This window comes from Sorex fumeus, unplaced genomic scaffold (assembly GCF_029834395.1).
Source record: "Sorex fumeus unplaced genomic scaffold, SorFum_2.1 ptg000008l, whole genome shotgun sequence".
Lineage (NCBI taxonomy): Eukaryota > Metazoa > Chordata > Mammalia > Eulipotyphla > Soricidae > Sorex > Sorex fumeus.
In genome coordinates, this window is record NW_026606065.1 from 72,048,706 (window position 1) to 72,066,558 (window position 17,853).

Here is a 17,853-nt window from a genome sequence, read left to right on the forward strand (position 1 = left end):
GTTTTTATTTTTTTCTTTAATCCTCTGATTCCCAGAGGCAACTCTCCTTGAATGTAGGCGGCCCCTTTCTCATTGTGTCTTCATATCAATATTGCTTTGTTCACAGATGCCCATGGTGTTTTTCTATGTGTCATAATCTGTTTTTATAATAGCAGTCATTGCGAAGGCTCACCTTTACAGCTGCACTTTAACTTAATTGACTCAATGAAGGTCATACCCCTAATAGAGTCACATTTTTGAGTAGTGGGATTAGAGGTTTTGCATGAATGTAGAGAAAGGAAATGAAACTAAGTCCATGACACCAGGTTTTTAGCAAATTCTAAGTGATTTAATCTTTTTGCCTAGATCCTTCTTTACATTCTTTGTCAAAGAATTACATTATTAGTTTCATTTAAAAAATACTAAAGGTTTCTTAGGTTAAGATAAAGACTAACTGGCATAAAATTTGTATGGCCTAAAATATGAGGAGATATATAAAATTGGAATAATGATTTTTGACCTGAATTTATGTATGTTTTTAGGAAAAAGTATAAAATAGCATACAACTAAGAGGAGGGGAGACAGATGAGCAAACATGTAGACCAGTTCAAATTTATTTGTTAATTAAGGGGCTAAGTAATAAAAATAAAATGAATTATCACTTTACACACATTTGAAATGTAGATTACTGTAAGTGTTGGTGAGAATGTGGTGCTATAATCCATGTACTGCTAGTGAGAGAGAAATAGGACACATTCATTCTGGGGATAAACTTTTTTATAATTTGTGTTTAAGTATTTTATAAACCAATAATGCTACTTTTAGGAGATTCTTGTGAGGTTGCTAATGAAGGAAAAGTATTTATGAAAACATTCTTGTGAGTAAAAAAAAAAATCAGAGTTAATCATGGTGTCCAGTGCTGTCAGAAAGGATTTATGCTAATTCCAATGGATTTATAATAAATTAACATGCTCAATGACATTCAAATTAGAAGTCAGAATCAATGGAAAATATCTACACATATATACACATTAAAAATTTAAAGATATTTTGAGAACCTAGTAGAAGAAAGCAAGGAAATTTCATTTTTGCCAAACATGCATTAAATGTATATAAATTATGTGATTTATATCAGTTTATATGCATTAAATGATTCTCATATAAGTCAGTAACACAAATTTTGAGATAACACATAAAAACCTAATAATGGATGTACAACTCGTATGTAATTAATGTTAAAAGAAAAAAATAAAATGACCAAAAAAAGAATTGAAGAATATCATCAACTAAACCTTTGTACTAAAAAAAAAAGACAATATCTGAGGAATCTCCCTATGGAGTTTAATTTATACCCAAGAAAAGTTTTCTTTTATGGTAATATGTAGACTTTTTTGGTAATGAACATATTTTTTAAGAAGTTTAAATGATATAAAGACTATAATTACCTGGGGCAAAGAGATAGGTATATTATTTATTAATGGATCTCAGTCTTCAAATTTACATAATTATAGCTTTTGTCAAATTTCACACAAAAGACTAATGCTGCTTATCAATGCTCAAGTTTTGCTTGTTTTGTGACAATAGTTTCAAGACTTTGCCTTATTTATTCCAGAAATCTATATCTAATATGTACTTTTAAATTATATTTGTAGAGGTTAATTATCTAATTGAAACTTTTGAATGTTCCTTTAGTCTTTGTTTTTCCTTCATAATTCATCCCAGTTTATTCAAAGTCTCTCTAGACATAATTTATTATTATGATATATTGCTTTACTTAAGTTGGAGACACTATAAACTTTCCACTTAAACTATCAATTCCTTATAATCCTTTTGTTTTCCTAACATTTTACTAGATATCACTACAAGTACTTTCTAATTGTACCCATCCTATCAACACAACAGCCTATTTGAAAATGTAGGGAGATACAGCCATAAACTCAATGACTTATTGTTTTTAAATGCAAGTAAAACTTACTTTTATTCACATTTCTGACTTATTTTTCAGGTACATCCTGCCAGTTATTAATAGAATATCAATTCATAAATGCAAAATTCAGTCTCTCAAGGCCGTGTACTTCTGAAGGTTCTTCATTGACTAGGTGGTAAAGAGCAGCATCTGTCTTCTAATTTTTTTCTCTAGCCAATCTAACCTTTGCCTCCGGTCCCAATGCCCCAAAGGGGAGTCAAATTCAAAACTGTCAATGAGGTTTGCTGAATAAGTGGTGTAGCACATGCCTTGTGCTGTGAAAAAATTAAAAAATACTATCAGAGAAAGAAAACTTCTCATATCTTCTCAATGATATTTCTTCTATTTTAATTAGATATCCCTATCTGATAAAAGGACCCTTACTGGTAGCATGAAATAAAAATATTTTTAAATATTCTTAAAAACATTTCCTTAGTGGAAAGATAGAACTTTTATTTTATGTAGCTATTAATGTTTATTTATAGTACTTTTGTGAATGAAAATACATATGCTTTATTTCAAGCGTTGTGCATATGAGAGACTATATTTTCTTCAGTGCTAAATGAACATCCAAATTTTCAAAGGTGGAACTGATCTTCTGAGTAACACCTCCTACAGTTCTCAGCTCTTCAGCTGTTTTAGTGAATACCTTAAATGTTTATTGAAGATTGATTGAGTTGAAATGACAAAATAACACTATTTTATAAAATTCTTCATCAATAGACTGTAAATTTTGATTGCCCATGCTCATTTATTGAAGCATTGACCATCATTGACTTAATCAAGTCTTCAGAGGTCTTTTGTGGTGATTATGTTAAGGAGAAGGTATGTAGATATACAGAGGATACAATAGTGAAATCAAACTATAGTATGGGTCATGAAAGGTCCTCTGCAAGTGCACCCACTCCATGTAGGCAATAGTAAAACCTATAGAGATGTCAGTATAACTGTACCAGCCACACTGAGATTCGCATAACCAGTGATAATAGTATTTATAGATATTACCAAATACAACTATTTATATTCAATAATTGAACTAAAGATAAGTTGATATTATATTTTGTATTGATTTTTAAAAAGTCAAAATCAAGTCGTAGAAAGTTTAAGTATCTAAAAATAGAAAAGCTGAACTGTGAACAAAGACAATACCATCCCATAGTCTATGCTCCTGAACTCTTCACCTATTGGTAATTCTCAGCTTGGTATAATTCTCTATAATTTCAATTCCAATAATTTAGGATCCAGAACAAGGCCATTTTAGGTGTCATATATGAGACATTTTTTTTCTCACACCGTATATATCTATTCCTTCACACATTCTGTGATGACAGTAAAATCATTCATTGTCCTTGGGTATATTTGTTATACCACAAGTTTTACAGAGCATTTAATATTAGATTTCTTTCCCTGTGATTCCAGTGGAAGGGAGACTATGTGTCAAGTTCTTTTGCAAGTTTCTTTGGAGAATTCCTGTTCCTCCTCTTGAATTGTATTTCTCTTTTCTCACTCTTCCATCCCCAAACTTTGACCACAAAAATTAGATCTTTCCTGTTTTTTTTTTCTGTTCAGAATGCTTAATATAATCTTTTCAGGGTTAGAACAAGGTATCATATATATATATGTATATATATATGTACACACATGTATGTGTGTGTGAGTGTGTGTATGTACATGTGATATATACATTATATACACATATGTGTATGTGATATGTATATATAATATAAAATTGAATTAAAGATAAGTTGCTATTTTTTTTAATTTATTTTTTTATTTATTTTTTTACAGTTGTAGATTTACAATTTTTTTTGTGCTTGGGTTTCAATTATACAATGATCAGATACCCATCCCTCCACCAGTGCCCGTTTTTCACCACCATGGATAATATCCCTTCCACCCCCATCCCCCCATCCCCCCCTGCCTCTGTGGCAGGACAATCCCCTGTGTTCTCTCTCTCCGTTTGGGTGTTGTGGTCTGCAAAAGAGGCATTGAGTGGCAAACATGTTCAGTCCATAGTCTACTTTCGACATGCATCTCCCCTCCTGGGAGGATCCTCCAAACATCCTTTATTTGGTGCTCCCTTCTCTATCTGAACTGCCCTTTCCTCTAGGATACCCGGCTGGCCTCTAAGTTATGGAGTAATCCTCCTGGTGCTGATCTCAGCTATTCTTGGGTATTAATCTCATACTTTGTTACTTTATATCCCCCAGATGAATGCAATCTTTCTATGTCTATCCCTCTCTTTCTGACTCATTTCGCTTAGCATGATACTTTCCATATTGTACCACTTGTATGTAAATTTCATGACTTCATCTTTTCTAAGAGCTACATAGTACTCCATTGTGTAGATGTACCAAAGTTTCTTTAACCAGTCATCTGTTCTTGGGCATTCAGGTTTCTTCCAGTTTCTGGCTATTGTAAAGAGTGCTGCAATGAACAAACAAGTGCAGATGTCACTTCGACTATACATTTTTGCTTCTCTGGGATATATTCCCAGGAGTGGTATTGCTGGGTCAAATGGGAGCTCAATTTCTAATTTTTTGAGAATTGTCCATACTGTTGTCCAGAAGGGCTGAACCAGTGGACATTCCCACCAACAGTGAAGGAGTGTTCCTTTCTCGCCACATCCACGCCAGCATTGGTTGCTTTTGTTCTTTTGAATGTGGGCCAGTCTCTGAGGTGTGAGATGGTATCTCATTGTGGTTTTGATCTGCATCTCTCTGATGATTAATGATGTAGAGCATTTTCTCATGTGCTTTTTTGCTATTCGGATTTCTTCTTTGAGAAAGTTTCTGTTCATTTCATTGCCCCATTTTTGGATGGGATTGGATGTTTTCTTCTTGTGGAGTTTAACCAGTATTTTGTATATCCTGGATATCAACCCCTTGTCAGATGTGTATTCGGCGAATATCCTTTCCCATTCTGTAGACTGTCTTTGTATTTTGGTCACTGTTTGTTTCTTTGGAGGTGCAGAAGCTTCTTAGTTTAAGATAGTCCCATTTATCTATCTCTGTTTTCACTTGCTTGGCCAGTGGCGTGGCATCTTTGAAGATACCATTAGCTTCAATATCATGGAGGGTTTTGCCAACTTTATTTTCAATGTACCTTATGGTTTCTGGTCTGATGTTGAGGTCTTTAATCCATTTTGATCTTACTTTTGTACATGGTGTTAGGCAGAGTTCTGAGCCTATTTTTTTGCATGTAGCCGTCCAGTGATGCCAACACAATTTATTAAAGAGGCTTTCCTTACTCCACTTCACATTACTTGCACCTTTATCAAAGATTAGATGAGCATATGATTGAGGGGAGATGTCAGTGTATTCAACCCTGTTCCATTGGTCTGCAGTTCTGCCTTTGTTCCAGTACCATGCTGTTTTAATTATTACTGCTTTGTAGTACAGTTTGAAGTTAGGGAGGTTGATTCCCCCCATTTTCTTTTTCCCAAGAATTGCTTTAGCTATTCGTGGGGGCTTATTGTTCCATATAAATTTCAGGAGTGTTTGCTCCATTTCTTTGAAGAATGGCATGGGTATCCTTGTAGGGGTTGCAATGAATTTATACAATGCTTTCGGTAGTATTGCCATTTTGACAATGTTAAGTCTCCCGACCCATGAGCAGGGGATATCTTTCCATTTCCTCATGTCCTCTTTTATTTCCTGAAGTAGCGTTTTGTAGTTTTCTTTGTACAGGTCCTTTACTTCCTTAGTTAAGCTGATTCCTAGGTACTTGATTTTCTGGGGCACAATTGTGAACGGGATTGTTTTTTTCATGTTGCTTTCTTCTCTCTCACTGTTTGCGTATAGGAAAGCCATGGACTTTTGGGTATTGATTTTATAACCTGCAACTTTACTATACGAGTCTATTGTTTCTAGGAGTTTTTTGGTGGAGGTTATTGGGTTCTCTAAGTAGAGTATCATATCATCTGCGAATAGTGAGAGCTTGATTTCTTCCTTTCCTACCTGAATGCCCTTAATAAAAGATAAGTTGCTATTAAAAGGTAAATCTTGTATTACTATTTACATAGTAATGAAAAACTCCAAATATTGCCAAAATGAAAAAAACTCTAAATTTTTCAGAAAAGATAAAGTAAATAAAATGACAGATTTTGAGAAACTAGTTCTTCAATTCCTCCTGATTGTAATATCTGTGACACTGCTGTCCCCCCTCCCTCATTAATACTTTTAAATTTTGATGACATTAATCCAAGGACTAGTTGTCAATGGTCAGGTTGGTAAGAGAATGCATATGTGGGAACAAAAGCTAGAAGTTTATTATTACACACACAGAGGTGTTGGTAGTTTCTGAAGGAGAAACAACTGACCCTAGAGGGCACCAGGGTACAAAGTTGAAGGGAGATGGTCCCACATTTGTGAGTGTACTCTGATAAAAATTGTCTGCAGCCTGAATCCATTGAGATAATTGGAGTGTATTCATGAGAAATTTATTTTCATTAGTCTTGGGTATGGGCTGACTCTGAGGTCAGGACCCACAGGGATAAGAGAGTATTAACTGTCTCAAGAGACCATTCCATAGTAATTTTTTATTTAAGCATTCTCACTAACAATAAGAACATGTTTGCAGTACAGCGGGACCACTCATTAATACCGTAAACATTGACACAGACCCTCTAGTTGCAATGCACTTTCTCCTGTACAAGACACATACTTCTCTATACCCATGTTGTTGCAGAATATGAAAGCCTTAACATTCCCTTTTGTTTCACTAAAGTTTAGACATTTTTTCCCTGAATGTTGGTCTCAATTACCTTTTCTTGAAGGATTTATTTAGAAAAATTTAAAATTGTGAATTCTTTATCTGTTCTGTTGAGATACAAATCTTCTCTTGAGATCTTCACATTTTATAAATTAGAAAGTTCTTTCTTAAAGACCTGGAGGCCATTCCTTCAAAATATTATTAAAGGAATTAGTGTTCCTAACTCCCAATCTCTATGGAATGTTAAGAATCTAGCTTCTATAATTTGTAGTTTAAAAATACTCATGCCTTAATAACATATACCAACCTTTGAATAATGTTCCCATATTTTATCATTAACTCATTTCTTCATTTAAAAATCCTCCTATCTTTTATTTTAGCAAAACTGCATTTTCTCTTCCATTCTATACAGTAAGTCTTTATTCCTATACTACATTTTTGACAGTATCAAAATAAGGGAAAAAATTGGAGCTAAATTCTAAATTTTTTAAGAAAAATTCAAATAGTATTTTGAAAAATGTGTATTTTCCCACAATAGATACGTTTGCAATAAAATTGAGTCTAAGGGAGAAAAATAATTAAGCCCTGTTTGTTTTGTCCATTAAGGTGTTGCTTAACTCTATAGGTATTTGAATTTATGACCTTGGGTTTTCACTTTCACAAAAGTCAGAAAGAAAGGTTATTTTCAAGCACTTTCTGCTTTAGGCCCTGAAAATGTCCTGAGGCAAAGAAACACAAAGGCCTACTCAGAACAGAAGAAAAAATGCAGAGCACAAAACACAGTGAACTCTCATCCCTTCTAATTCTTCCTCAGTAATACAAACAAAACACAAATGAATTTTCTAATACATTATCTTGCCACACAGAATTAGTGAAGCACAGTGTATTCTGCTCATCATCCCTACATTTGTGTCTGTGAGTAATTTACCAAGAGAGATTCATTAGTAAGTTTCTTTCTGTTCTGTAGTTTATAATAAACATAGAACATTTGCTTGTATTTTGAATCTGTAAGATTTGAATGATAAAATAGACACTTGAACACAGGCAAATCAATTTGAAATACATTTCAATGTACTGAGATTTGAGGATGAAAAGGACTAAATAAATACTTATTCTTTCCAGGATTAGTAGTACTGGAATTTCTTCTGTGGTTTCAAAATGCCTCCTGTACTCATTGTTAATCTCTCTGACATTCAGCATAAATTTTTACACTAATCTGTTTTGTACTGTCATCTTAATTTACATTTGCTTTTGCTAAAGGTGCTTTCCAGAAAGGAGTGATAAATCACGCATATATTCTTTAATTTATCATCCACGTTACTCAACAGGAGCTTACTCACTCCATTTCTAACATATGGAATTTATTCAAATGCTCTAATTCAAAACTGGTCAAATAGGCCAGAGTTTAAGTGTTTCGTCATCTTTATGAAACACAGGTGAGTGATCATAGACACATGGGTGATACCTGTTTCTTTGTAGGGAAGACTTACAGAGTCTTGTGTCATTCTTAATTTATAGATGAGCTATTTGGGAGGTCAGGATATATCAAATAATCTCTTTTTCATTGTTGATGTAGTATAATTTTAAACTAAGTAGTCCTTCCCTGCTCTAGTTCTTCAAGATGTATGCTTGCAAAGTAATTCACTGCAATTCTAGACCAACAAAAAGAAGACAGCCTATTTTATCTAACCCACACTTAAAGGGCATTGCAACTCATTTGTCAGGTACATAAACAGCAATTGAGATACATACAAAACATGCTTCATACAAATTAGCTTTAAATTGTGAACACTTTGCTTTAATCATATGAAATTTAAAATTTAAGAAGAAATTCAACTTTGAGGCCAGAAAGATAGTACAGAGAGTAGGCTGCTTATCTTGAAAACTAGTCAACCTAGTTTCCATCCTAGATTCCATCCCCAAACCACTGTATTCCCTGCAGTCCTCTGCACACCACCAAGAATTATCCCTGAGAGCATAGGCCAGAATAAGCCCTGAGCACAGACAGTTGTGATACAAAAACCAAAATCAATAAAAAAAAATTGTTAAAGAATTAATGCAACTCAGTAGAGATCACTGTCACTGTCCCCCCATTGTTCATCAATTTGCTCTAGCAGGCCCTTTAACGTCTCTATTGTGAGACTTGTTGTTACTGTGTTTGGCATATTGAATATGTCACAGGTAGCTTGCCAGGCTTGCCGTGCAGGTGAGATACTCTCAGTTGCTTGCTGGGCTCTCAAAGAGGGGCGGAGGAATTGAACCCAACTCGGCTGGCCGGCCACGTGCAAGGCAAAAGACCTACTGCTGTGCTATTATATTTTCTCTAACCCATTGGAATACACAGAAATGCTAATATATCTTTTTTTTCTTTTCTGTTTCCTCTTCTTTTTTTCTTTTTTCAATTTTTTTTGAAAGTTTGCTTCTGGATTGGTTCTCAGAGGACTATAAATGGTAACCAAGATTGACCCAGACAGTCATATGCAAGGAATGTGTGTTACCCACTCTACTATGTCCAACCCGACTTTTCTTTAGCATTCTTTATTTAGCAGAAAATTATACAAAATTGTTTAATGCTGTATATGATGTATTCTAAGAAGGTCAGTATATTCATGTGTTCTTTATCACTTGGGGCTGGAGCAATAGCACAGTGGTAGGGCGTTTGCCTTGCATGCAGCCAATATGGCCGACCCAAGTTCGATTCCTCTGCCCGTCTCGGAGAGCCTGGCAAGCTACTGAGAGTATCTTGCCCGCAAGGTAGAACCTGGCAAGCTACCCATGATGTATTCGATATGCCTAACAAAGTAACAACAAAGTCTCCAATGGAGACGTTACTGGACCCACTCGAGCAAATCGATGAACAACGGAGGACCGTGACTGTGACCTTTATCACTTATACACTGTAAAGCGACAACTAGTATTATTTTTGGCATATTATACTTTAAACTATACAGAATAAATATTTTGTTTCTCTAATCTTTATTTTAATGATTGATACTTGTTCTTAAACAATCCAAAGTTTCTACAAGTTAGTACAAATATTTAAATGTCGTCACAACTTGAAGATAATGCAGATATGGTTTATGATCATTGAAATAAAGTTGAGATCTCAATCAATCAAATTATGCAATAGTTTAACTTTTTAGTGCATAGAAATATCAGTGTCTATACCATGTTACACAATACTGTATTACATTCTTCCTCTTTGTCCTCAATGCTATGCCGGTCTTCTTCCCCTTCTTCCCCTCCCAGGTAGTACCCCCCTCAACCAGATTCCCATGGAGCATGGCCTCTTCAGAAGTGGGCGTGGCCAAAATCCAGGCTGGCCAACGCTCACACGGCCACGGTAGTTTAATCATACCAAGAAATCTAGTGTAACATCACAGTTCCCATACCTGCACACCAACATGAAGAAACAACACAAATCCCCACCACATGGGGAAGACAATAAAAAGAGTCCAAAAACCTCAGTAGGTGCTACTTATTTAAGGGAGCTCTCTGAGAAAAAATGCACTTATGAAGTAATGAAGATGTTCAATGAACTCAATGAAACAGTGAGACAGATATCCAGTAAATTGAAGGAGGACATTAAAGAAACAATGAATGAGACAATTGAGAAAATCCGGGAAGAAATCTGAAACCTGAAATTGGAAAGCTATGCACAGAAATGTCACGAATAAAAGATTCCATAGATGAAATAAAAAACTCAGTCTGTGTCCTCAACAATAGAATGAACACAGCTGAAGACAGAATCTGTGAGTTGGAAGGTCAGCTGCACCAAGCCAACAGGCAACAATAAAAAATGGCAAGAGACCTCAAAATAGCTCTAGAGCAAATCAGACTCCTAGGAGATGATTTCAAGAGGAACAACATTAGAATCATTGGAGTACCAGAAGATCAGGGAAACAATCCCAATGAAAAAGCCACAATTAAACAAATCATTGCTGAAAAATTCCCAGAGCTCGACAATGCAGCCATTCAGATTCAAGGAGCCAGAAAGGTGCCAGCTAAAAGAGACCGTAACTAAAACACTCCAAGACATATCATAGTTAGAATGATAGATGTTGTGGATATAGACACAATACTGCAAGCAGCAAGGTCAAAGAAGGAAATCACATTCAAAGAAGTACCCCTTAGTTTCACAGCAGACCTATCAGAGGAAACCCTCCAAGCCTGAAGGCAATGGTGGGATATATTTAAAAAACTCACTGAAATGAATGCTTCACCAAGAATACTCTATCTGGCTAAACTTTCACTCAGATTTGAAGAAACAGTACACTACTTTCTAGACAAACAGCAGCTCAGGAATTTCATAGACTCAAAACCAAACCTAAAAGAAGGACTAAAGGGGGCTACTAAAGGACGAAACAAACCCTACAGGCACAACAGACCCTTAGAGAAAGATGACACAAAACCCCATAACAATAATCTCTCTCAACGTCAATGATCTAAATTCACCAATTAAGAGACACAGAGTGGCAAAATGAATTCAGAGACAGAACCCAACATTCCGCTGCCTACAAGAAACTCATCTCAACACTCAGAGCAAACACAGACTCAAAGTTAAAGGATGGAAAACAATCCTGCAAGCAAACAGCTCCCTCAAAAAAGTGGGGTGGCCATAATAGTATCCGACAACATTAATTTCAGGTTGAAAAAGATTAGAAGGGATAGGGAAGGCTATTTTCTATTCATCAAGGAATACATACAACAGGAAGAAATCACACTCTTAAATGTATACACACCTAATGAGGGAACAGCTAAATATTTAAAACAACTGTTAACAGACTTTAAGGAGGACATGGCTAGAAACACAATAGTAGCTGGAGACTTCAACATTGCCTTATCACTTCTGGATAGATGAACAAGAACAAAACTCAGCAAGGATACATTGGCTTTGTAAGAAGAAATAGAAGTGAAGAACTATACTGGGCTTTACACCACAAAAAGACCTATACAGGGCTTTACAACACAAACAGAAAGAATGTACATTCTTCTTCAGTGCACACGGAATATTGTCCAAAATAGACCATGTGTTAGAACAAAACATTCCTCAATAGAATCAGGGAGATTGAACAGTATCAACAATCTTTTCAGACTACGATGCACTGAGAATAGAAGTCAATCACACACAGACATGGAGAACCAAATCAAACACCTGGAAAGTAAACAACTCAATGTTGAACAATGAGTGGGTCAAGAAGGAAGTCAAGGACAAAATCAAAAGATACCTGGAAACAAATGAGAATGAAGACATGAGCTACCAGATCTATAGGATGTAGCTAAAGCCATGTTAAGGGGAAAATTTATAGCTCTGCAAGCATTTCTCAGGAAGAAAGAAAGGGACCACATAAACAACTTGACTTCACAGCTCAAGATCTTAGAAAAGGATCAACAAAAGGATACCAATGCAGGTAGAAGAAAAGAGATAATAAAATTTAGAGCAGAAATCAACGACATGGAAACCAAAAATGAATCTGAAAGATCAATGAAACCAAGAGCTGGTTCTTCAAGAAAATAAATAAGATAGATAAACCACTAGCAACACTCATAAAGAAAGAGAGAGGGAACCCTAATAAACTTAATCAGCAATGAGAAGGGAGATATTACAACAGAAACCAAAGAAATTCAAAAGATCATCAGAGACTACATTGAAAGTCTGTATGCCACAAAATAAGTGTAGCTAGAAGAAATGGATAGATTCCTGGATTCCTATAATCTCCCAAGGCTGAATCAAGAATATCTAGAGTACCTGAATAGACCTATTAACCTCATGGATAGTGAAACTGTAATCAAAAACAAAAGTCCAGGTCCAGATGGATTCACTAGCAAGTTTTCCAAACATTTAAAGAGGACCTATTGCCAATTCTTCTCAAGTTTTTCCAGAAAATTGAAGAAACAGAAACTCTCCCAAACAGTTTCTATGAAGCTCATACCTCTGTAATAACAAAAGGAAACAAAGACACCACAAGAAAAGCAAACTACAGGCTGATATTCCTGACGAACACAGATGTGAAGATTCTCAACAAAATACTAGCAAATAGAATTCAACAACCGAACAAAAAGATCATACACAATAAATATGTGGTATTCAAGGATGGTTTACCATGTGGAAATCAATCAACGTAATCCATCACATCAACAAAAGAAAAGATAAAAACCATATGATCATATCAATAGATTCAGAGAAAGCATTTGTCAAGATCCAGCACCTGTTTATGATGAAAACTATCACCAAAATGGGTATAGAGGTGACTTTTCTTAATATAGTTAAAGCCGTCTATCACCAGCCTACAATAAGCATCCTCCTCAATGCGGAAAAACTGAGAGCCTTCTTCCTAAGATCAGGGACAAGACAAGGATGCCTGCGCACTCTCTCCACGGCTGTTCAATATAGTATTGGAAGTACTTGCAATAGCGAAAGGCAAGAAAAAGGTATTAAGGGTATCCAGGTAGGAAAGGAGGAAATCAAGCTCTCACTATTTGCAGATGATATAATACTATACTTAGAGAACCCTAAGACCTCTACCAATGAACTCCTAGAAACAATAGACTTGTACAGTAAAGTTACAGGCTATCAAATCAATACCCAAAAGTCCATAGCTTTCCTATATGCAAATAGTGAAAGAGAAGAAAGTGACATGAAGTAAACAATCCCATTCACAATTTTGCCACAGAAAATCAAGTACCTAGGAATCAGCTTAACTAAGGAAGTAAAGGACCTGTACAAAGAAAACTGCAAAACGCTACTTCAGGAAAAAAAGAGGACACAAGGAAATGGAAAAATATCCCCAGTTCGTGGATCAGGAGAATTAACATTGTCAAAATGGCAATACTTCCCAGAGTACAAATTCAATGTGATCCCTATTAGGATACCCATGACATTCTTCAAAAAAATGGAGCAAACACTCCTAAAATTCATATGGAACAATAAGCCCCCATAAACAGATAAAGCAATTCTTGGGAAAAAGATAATGGGAGGAATCAACCTCCCTAATTTTAAACTCTACTACAAAGCAGTAATAATTAAAACAGCATGGTATTGGAATAAAGGCAGAGCTGTAGACCAATGGAGCAGTGTTGAATATACTGACATCTCCCCTCAAACATATGATCATCTAATCTTTAATAAAGGAGCAAGAAATGTGAAGTGGAGTAAGGAAAGCCTCTTTAACAAATTGTGCTGGCAAAACTGGATTGCAACATGGAAAAACATGGGCTCAGATCTCTGCCTAACACCATGTGCAAAAGTAAGATCACAATGGATTAAAGACCTCAACATCATAACAGAGTCCATAAAGTACATTGAAGACAAAGTTGGAAAAACCCTCCATGGCATTGAAGCTTATGATATCTTCAAAGATGTCACACCACTGGCTGAGCAAGTGAAAACAGAGATAGACAAATGGGACTATCTTAAACTAAGAAGTTTCTGCACCTCAAAAGAAACAATGACCAAAATACAAAGACAGTCTACAGAATGGGAAAGGATATTCACCAAATACACATCTGACAAGTGGTTGATATCAAGGATATACAAAGCACTGGTTGAACTCAACAAGAAGAAAACATCTAACCCCATCAAAAAATGGGGCAACAAAATGAACAGAAACTTTCTCAAAGAAGAAATCTGAATGGCTAAAAGGGACATGAGAAAATGCTCTACATCATTACTCATCAGGGAGATGCAGATCAAAACCACAATAAGCTATCATCTCACACCACAGAGACTGGCCCACGTACAAAAGAACAAAAGCTTCTGGTGCTGTCGCGGATGTGGTGAGAAAGCGACCCTCCTTCACTGCTGGCAGAATGCTGACTGGTTCAGCCCTTTTGGAAAACAGTTTGGACAATTCTCAAAAAATTAGAAATCGAGCTCCCATTTGTCCTAGCAATACCACTCCTGGGAATATATCCCAGAGAGGCAAAAAAGTATAGTCGAAGTGACATCTGCACTTGTTTGTTCATTGCACCACTGTTTATAATAGCTAGAATCTGGAAAAAACCTGAGTGGTCAAGAACAGATGACTGGTTAATGAAACTTTGGTACATATACACAATGAAGTACTAAGTAGCTGCTAGAAAAGATGAAGTTATGAAGTTTACATACATGTGGTACTGCATGGAAAGTATCATGCTAAGCTAAATGAGTCAGAAAGAGAGGGACAGACACAAAAAGATCACATTCATCTGGGGAACATAAAATAACAAAATAGGAGACTAACACCCAAGAATACCCTAGATAAGAACCAGGAGGTTTACTCCATGTCTTGGAGGGCAGCCATACATGCAAGGTGAAAAAGCAGCTCAGATAGAGAAGGGAGCACCAAATAAAGGGTGTTCGGAAGATCCGCCCAGTTGAGAGATGCATGCTGAAAGTAGACTATAGATTGAACATGATCGCCACTCAATTCCTCTTTTGCAAACCACAGCAATCAAAAGGAGAGAGAGAACAAAAGGGAATTCCATGCCACAGAGGCAGGGTGGGATTCGGGGGATGGGAGGTGGGAGGTATACGAGTATTAGTGGTGGTGGATAATGGGCACTGGTGGAGCAATTTGTACTCATTCATTGTGTAACTGAAACCCAAGCTCAAAAATTTGTAAGTCTACACCTGTACCTCATGGTGTTTTACTAATAAAAATTAAAAATAAAATAAAATAAAAAAATGATATTCTCATGATAAGTTGACATATGTTTGCATTATCATATGTTTGTATTATCAATACTTACTGTCTATCTCCTATAGAAGCGGCTACTTTTTTTGCATTCCCAGTTTATACTGTGGTAAAAGGAGAAGTGGAACTGATAGAGAGTTACAAAAGGATATTGAATGATGCTTTAGGAAGATCTTAAAATCCTATTGACCTTATTTGCCACTTGGGCTGTGTGAAAGTTGATATTTTTAATCCACAGAGATTTATGCAAATTATTTTTAAGGTTCTATTCATGTAAAGTCATATCTCTTGAATATCACTACAAGTTTTGATTTATATTAGCTGGAGTACCTGTAGATTAATGAATAAAAATAGCTGAAAGGTATTATAGAGATTTTGTGTTCAGGTGATATATTTCTTAGAGACAGGATAATAAATTTTATGATTATCTATTGTTTGCTTTAATATTATAACAACTGTAATTTCTTATCTTAAAAAAGCTAAGTATAGAACAGTATAAATTACAAGACTGCAATTTCATGCATTAACAAGATTAACTGGTTATTAACAGTTTTAACCAGTACCAAAACATTTTTCTTTGTAAATGAAAGTGAAATTAATTTCATTTAAAAATAGTTATTACACTATACACTATTCTATATTGTAGTAGTATATAACTTAAATACATTTTATTGCTAAATATTTCTGACAAATATTTGAGCCTTTAGAGAATTATTATTATGTTATTGGTCACTCATCAATGCAGCTGATTGATCAAAGAAATGCCTCTTAGATAGGAACTGCTATTATACTTTCTTTAAATAAGAATAGTGAAGTTTGAAGTAACCACTAACTTCTTTTTACAAAGGATTTCTTTAAAGTATGTAATGCTGTGTGATACTTTTTTACTCACATTAGAACTTTGATTTAATTATAGTAAATCTTCAATCCCTGATGCTACTATATGAACTAAGTTTATGTAATATTTTAAATTATTTGTTGTCATTTAGCCACGTTAATAACGTCTTTACCAGGTGTAGATTCTAATTCAGGAAATTCTTGTCTTTATTCATAAGAAGTGACTCCTCATCCATTACACTTTTATCGTGATATTACAATAGTTCACCAACATCTTCAAGTTCTACTTCAAATTCTAATTCTTTTGCTATTTCTACCATTTCTTCAACAACTTCTACCAAAATCTTAAGCTCCTCAAACTCATATATGAAATTTGAAATCATTTTTTTAAATACTACCAAATGATTTTCTTTTTTTTCTGGTTAGAACTTTATTGTAGTTCTTTTTTTCCCATTATGTTATTGATTTATTTGATAAATATTTGAGTGGATACCAAATATTTCTTTTCTTTTTTTTTAAATTTATTTATTTATTTATTGAATCGCTGTGGGAAAAATTACAAAGCTTTCAAGTTTAGGTCTCAGTCATGCAAATATCAATCACAATTCCCTTTACCAATATTTATTTTTCACCACGAAGAACCCCAATAACCCTCCCCAACCCCCCCAATGTCTGTGGGGTAGATGAATTCTAGTTAACACTCTGTCTAATTTGACTAGCTTCATTGTTTTGATAAAAGTTGCACCATTATTATTTAGACTTTACCCCCTCCCCGCCCAAAACTCAGCCATGCTGAAAAAGCATTGTGAAATGATCTACTTTCTACAGCTGGGAATTAAATGATGTTTGGATTTCTGCTATTTTATTTATTAACCCTGCAAGTATTTCTACTGAGAGTCAGATAATTAAGAGATTGGTCTCTGTGCTTCTGGGGCCGTGGCCATGCCGGAGAGCCGCTCGTGGGGGGCAACTGGTGACCTCGGTCGGGCGTGAAGGACGGGACGGAGCGCCCCCCGTCCCATGAGGTATCCATTGCGCCCCCACCCCCAGCTCAGACCTGCTGTCCACCAGGCTCCCATGCGGCCGCCATCTTTCTTTTCCCCAAATGATTTTCTTTAAAGCTAAGAGCTGAAATTATTTCTTCTATGGGTTGCAGAATTAATACTGTGTTGGCTAATATGAACATATGGTTGCCATCTACATCTATGTCAGAGTCTTTAGTAACTAATCTATTGTCAAAAAAACCCAATAAAATCTAGAGGGTGTGGGTTTTTGGGAATCAGTATCAGCCTTCAAAAAAATATATTATACTATTGGAAAGTATTTTTCAAGATTTTATTTTTCCCTCTGCTAATTCTTCCTGCTTAAGAATATTCTTGAGACTTTTTTTTTTTTTTGCTTTTCGGGTCACACCCGGCGATGCTCAGGGGTTACTCCTGGCTCATGCACTCAGGAATTGTTTCTGGCGGTGCTCAGGGGACCATATGGGATGCTGGGAATCGAACCTGTGTCGGCCATGTTGGCTGCATGCAAGGCTAACGCCCTACCCCCTGTGTTATCCCTCCAACCCGAGACTTTTTGATACTATTTAAAAAGTACAGAGAATGTTCATGAGATTGCTTTCTACAATGCCTTGTTAAGATTGATTACTTCTTACATATTTTAAAGTAATTGTTCAATTAT